Raw genomic sequence first — 6,689 nt, forward strand, 5'->3', positions numbered from 1 at the left:
AAATAAAAATTTATATTCAATAAAATTCAACAATTAATTCCAGTAGAAATCTATGGTAAAACAACATTTTTCTTAGTTAAGCATGCATTACCATGGGTTACTACTGCTATTGTTTTATTTTATTGAATACACACATACACACACAGTTTTTAACCATGGGCCAATACCATAATTAATGGTGAAACAGATACTAAGGTTATTCCATTTGAAATTTGAACATGGCTAGAATTGCTGTTTTGATATTGTCTGTTACCTATATTGTTCTAGATGTTTTAGCCAATATAATAAATATGCAACCTAAATGTGGTAACTTTATTATTGAGGGGTCACTAATTCCAATATTTTTTAATGTTTTATTCTAAATATAAAATAACAAAAACTATAGGAACAGTACATAACAAGCCAAAAAATAAAGCACAAATATAATTAGAAATAATGTAACAGTTTCAGCATCATGGGCAATTACAAAATATGTAATAATATAATATAATATAATATAATATAATATAATATAATATATAAAACATAATTAATAATACAGATACTGTTTTTATACCAGAAGTATCAGTATAAGAAGACCAAACATTTTATGGCCTAGAATGAGTTCTTAATGTTAAACAGAATTTCAATTAAATACTAAGGTAAAAAAATCAATCACGAAAGAATGAAGACAAAATACAGGATAATATTTCTTCAATTTTAGAAGACAGTTCTGAACAAAATTAAGAGCAACTATAAATTTGAAAAGTGATAGATTTGGCTACATAGAATTTTGAAACACCAGAAACTAATGGTAAACCATGAAAATGTGATTATAATATTTATTGCCAACACATGACCATATTCTGCACCATAAAAAAAGTTATTCTACCTATTCATATTTTCATTCAACAAATATCTAGAAAAGGCAAACCCCCAACTGAAGCAAGAGAAACATTCACATATATACACATTTAAATAGCCAATAAATAGGGGTGCTTGGATGGCTCAAGCATCTGACATGATTTCAGCTCAGGTCATGCTCTTAGGGTTGTACAATTTGAGACCCACATCGAACCATGCATGGAGCCCCAGGTCAAGCCCTGCAGTGGGCATGGAGCCTGCTTAAGATTCTCTCTGTCCCTCTGCCCCTCCCCCCTCCCTCTCTAAAATAACTAACTAAATAAATAGCCAATAAATAAAATATAAATATGAAGCTCAGTGATAATCAAAGTATTTGAAAAAAAAAACGGAATATACTTATTTAAACAATAGAAAATACTAAAAAATATAAGCTTTAATTGTATACTGTTAAGATATTATTAAATAATATATGCCAAAAAAATTTAGAACTGCAAAACAGGTGTTTTTTTTTTACCATTTTGTGAAACATTTAGGACTTAACCATGATGGAATTTTTCAGTTAATTTGAGAGAAATTAACATTCTAAAATATAATACTTTAAAATCGAGAAAGTCGATTACTCTCCATTTAATATTACTTCTATTAACTATTTAAATTGGGTAGTCTGAACTATACTTCTCTGAGTTCATGACCTTGGAACTGAGACATGTATGACCAAACAGAAACAGTCTTGAAAACATATAATGGAATAGTATTTCAGGAGATCTACACAGACTGTAAAAAAGCTAGAAAGATTAAATATGATAAATATTGAATTCAGTAAGATCGCTCTTACCACAGTATGGAAAGCACTTTGAAATAGCTGAACTACAAATGGGTTCAGAATATTTTCATGCTCTTCCTATTTCCAAAATGTTCAATCTTTAAAAAAAATACATGTATAACTAAGAACAATTCACAATAGTTAAACATATGGCCATTCTACCATGAGGATTTTTACCCTTTTTTCAAAATCGTTTAAACCAGGAAGTCACTTTATTATTTTGTGCTCTTTGGAGTATACTTCTTAATTTACTAAATATTTCTCTAAATTTTAAGTATTTTAGGCTGTTTTAGTTGCAAACATAACATTTCCAGATAACTTATATTTAAAAAATGAAACAATAAAAATAGATAACATTGAAGCTTCCTCTAAGCGCTGTTTTATGGTTTGAGAAAGACTGATCTCTATTGATTCTTACAATAAATCAAATAAGTAGATATATTTTTAAACTTCATTGTATAGATGGGTTAAATAGTCCATGTTTAAAAAGCTACAGTATGGTGGGTTATAATTCAAATCCACATATTCTGGCTCTAAAACACCCCTTCAAACCACTAGTATATACAGCTATTTAGATTTAATATTTTAATTATTAATGATGAAGGCAATAACAGTACATGTGAACGCACACACACAAACACACACAGCTTTTCTATTCCTCAAATGTGTATTTTTCTCTTCTCTCCTAAGAACTACTTTTACATAAGTATTGAAACAATATGATAACTGATACCCAAAATCATTTAATCTAATAAATATATGATATAAATTTAAGTAATAAAACGTTGTTGAACTTGCCCCCCACAGGAAGTATAATATTGCAGTTTCTCTCATCTGCCAGTAGCCTCCCACTATAATACAGATAACCAATAAACAGAATTGTTATTCATCAGTGAATTGCCTACTTTTGCATTTTAAAATAGATATATGATATACATATATGTTCCTCAAATATATTGCCTCATATTGCTAGACAATAAATTTGAACTTGATTAAAATATAGAATCATTCTCTAGTTATCATGTTTCTGACATTCATTCATGCTCTTTCATGGTTCTTTCATTTTCACTTCTGTGTAATATTCCATTCGAAATGGGATTAGCAAGGTTTTTCTGTAAATAGATAATCCATATGTTTGGCTTTATAGGGCATATGGTCTCTCTCACAACTATCCAACTCTGCTGTCATACAGAAAAGCAGCCATACACAGTACACAACCCAGTACATGTGGCTGTGTTTCAATCAAACATTATTTACTAAAATAGCTTTGGCTCATGGTCCATAGTTTGCCAATTCCTTCATTACATAAATACAGCCAAATTTAGTTATAGGGCCTCCTGTCTATAAACACTTTTGTTATTTCTAGTTAACTAATTACAAATGATTCTTGCTATGAACATTTTAGCATAATTTTTTCTGGCACATATGCATATGCTTAGAAATGGAATTCCTAAATTTTAGTTATGCATATTTTTAAAGATAAAGCTGTATTCTCTCCTATAGTGATTTTTAGCAATTTCTCATCTTTGTATAAAAGTCTCTGTTGAACCTCATCCTTGCTAAACTTTGATATTGTCAGATCTCTTAATTTTTGTGTATCTAGTAGTGAATATCAAATTGTTCCATATTTTGGTGTGAATCTGCATTTCCATAATATTAAAAAAATAGTTTATGTTTTCATTTTTTTTTTGTAGAGACATGTATGATTTTGTTTCTTCCAAACACCCTATAGATGAGGGTTTTTTTTAACCTGTTTTTATACTTGATTTTTGTATTTTTTCTCTCTCTCTTTTTTTAAGATTTTATTTATTTATTTATTTGACAGAGAGAGCGATAACCAGAGCAGTAACACAAGCAGGGAGAGTGGGAGAGGGAGAAGCAGGTTTCCCGCGTAGCAGGGAACCAGATGCGGGGCTCGATCCCAGGACCTGGGACAATGACCTGCACTGAAGGCAGACGCTTAATGACTGAGCCACCCATGCGCCAATGTATTTTTTTTCTTGAGTAAACATATTCTTGAATGTGATTCCTTTTACAGTTATGTTTCCAAAATCTTGTTTCAGGTTGCTACTTGTCTTTTTATTTTCTTTATAATTTATTTCAATAAGCAGCATTTGGTGTTTTAGTTCATTCAGGTCATCTTTTGTTTTTGGATATTATGTGAGAATACAGTCATAAGTCTGGAAGAGTCCATATCAAAATGATAAAAGTGGTTATTTTTTACACTTAGGTATATTTTCCAAATGTTCTTGAGTAAAACTTGGTGCTTCATCTATAATAAAAAAAAATAAATCAATGTCTTTTTCTTTAACAAATTATACAATCAACTTGGCTCAATTTAATATTTTACCTTTTAAAATTACATTCTTCACAATCGATTTGGTTCTGGAAGTTTCAAATGTTTTGCTAATGGGAAAATATACATTATATTCCTCAAATATCCTAATGGATATTATTATTAGGGGTAGAATTTATCATTTCAGAAGCTGAGGACATTTAGCATCCTGGGGCATTATTTAGGAGGATGAATCCATTTTTATTTAAAAAACATAAGAGTTTATTTACATATATTGTTAACCACTTTCTAGGAGTCAGGTAACATTCCATCTAAACTACATCTCTAAGTTATATTTCACATTGGCTTTATTAACACACAAATGAATACATTATCAAGTGTCTTCACAATATTTTTATGTTCTCATCACTATACCATTGATGTTCAATCAATAAAAAAAGAAAACATGAAGGTTCCAAATGTTGAATTTGTCTCAATACTCTGTGATCAACTTTGCTATCTTACAAGTGCCAGACATCTAAGTTGGTCATGTCTCTAGGTCTTTGATATGCCTTTGATAAACATAAGCATTATTAACTTAGACAAATTTTATGAAACAAATATAGAAACTATACTTTAAAATATTATTTTTGTGCTGTGAATTGTGCAAGACTGTTGAATCACAGATGTGTGCCTCTGAAACAAGTAATGCAATATATGTTAAGAAAAAAAAAAAGAAGATAGCAGGAGGGGAAGAATGAAGGGGGGGAAATCAGAGAGGGAGACAAAACATGAGAGACGATTGATTCTGAGGGTCTAGAGGGGAGGGGGTGGGGGGATGGGTTAGCCTGGTGATGAGTATTAAAGAGGGCACGTGCTGCATGGAGCACTGGGTGTTATATGCAAACAATGAATCATGGAACACTACATCAAAAACTAATGATGTAATGTATGGTGATTAACATAACAATAAAAAATTTAAAAAATATTTTTTGTTGAGTACTATTAAATTAGGATATAAATGAACAATAATTTTAGTAAGTGGTAGGCAAGTAATTTGATACTAATATGATAGTAATTCAACTTGGAATCAATCATTTGGTCATTTCACATTTTGTATCCTTAAAAATAACCATACAAATTTGAATATGAAACAAAAACACTAGATTACTGAAATGAATTTAGTTATCATATAAGAATATTTAAAACTGGGTTTCTTCTCTCCTCCATTATAATGTTTACAACCTTGTGTTCTCTGAACTCTTTACTATATATTCCAGTTAAATTTCCTGATGTTTCATTGACTATTTTCCTCTTTAATATATTAATTCACTGAAAAAGAAATATTCCTAATTAGAAAAATAATAAAAGTACAATGACAGCAGTTATGACGGAGCTATGAAAATATTTTTTCTAATCAATTCAACAAGTAATTATTGTTTCTTACACTCAAAACAAGAGAAGAATAACATCACAACTATAGCTTTTCAAAGTATATTCAATGTATATAATTCAGTAAGAAAGGAAAGTACAGTGTATTAAGTCTATATTTGATTTATTTTTAAGTATTTTTTATTTCCTTTTAAAAATATCCTGCAAAAAGAAAAGAAAAAGAATTAAAGAAGAAGGAAAGAAAGAAAGAAAGAGAGAGAGAAAAGAAAGAAAGAAAGAAAAAGAAAGAAGAAAAAGAAAGAAAGAAAGAGAAAGAAAGAAAGAAAGAAAGAAAGAAAGAAAGAAAGAAAGAAAGAAAGAAAGAAAGAAAGAAAGAAAAAGAGATGAAAGAAAGAAAGGAAAACAAGCTGAGGAGCTGGATTTCTGCTCACATCAACAAAATTTGACATAAAGATTATCATATATTGTCACCAAATTAAGTCATCTAAAATTTGTGGAAATTATTTTAATTGATGATTGATAGGGACTCCTTCAGTTCAGGCCCAAGTGGAACCAAGCTAAGACACAGGAAAAGATAGCTCAATCAGTGTAGAATTAGATGAGAAGGTGCCCCCTTCCCATGTCTGATTATGCTTGAGTTGAGTGTGAGACAAGAATGGTGAGGCATAAGTTGGAGGGTGAGTAGGAACAAGGTCATGAACTAATAGGACTCTAATACTATGTGGTATGTTGTGTCTGCCCGAAATTCATATTGTGAAGTCTTAACCACATGCCTTATAAAGCCAAACATATGCATTAACTATTTATAGAAAAACCTTGCTAATCCCATTTCGATTGGAATATTACACAGAAGTGAAAATGAAAGAACCATGAAAAAGCATGAGTGAATGCCAGAAACATGATAACTAGAGAATGATACTATATTTTAATAAATTCCTAATCTCTAGTGTCTCAGAATATGACTGTATTTGGAGACAGGGCTTTTAAGAGCTAATTAAGGTAAAGAGCTAATTAAGGTGGGTGGGCCCTAGTCCAATATGCCTGATGTTCTTAGAAGAAGAGGAGAATAAACACACAACACAGAGGAAAATCTAGACTACAAAGTCAAGAAGGTAGCAGATGCAAGCCAAGGAGAAACCAAATACACTGACACCTTGATCTCCAACTTCCCAGGCTCCAGAATTGTGAGAAAACAAATATCTATGGTTTGAGCTTTCCAGTCTGTAGCATTTTATTATGGAGGTCCTAGAAAACAAATGTATCTAGTAACAGAGATTGGACTTTACCCTATGAGCAATGGAAACCATGGTAGTAGAATAAGGAAGTGACCCAATTAATGAAGAAATCAATTTTTAA

The sequence above is a fragment of the Callorhinus ursinus genome, unplaced genomic scaffold (genome assembly GCF_003265705.2).
Source record: "Callorhinus ursinus isolate GAN/ISIS: 27379988/994484 unplaced genomic scaffold, GSC_fseal_2.0 scaffold4, whole genome shotgun sequence".
In the NCBI taxonomy this organism is placed as follows: domain Eukaryota; kingdom Metazoa; phylum Chordata; class Mammalia; order Carnivora; family Otariidae; genus Callorhinus; species Callorhinus ursinus.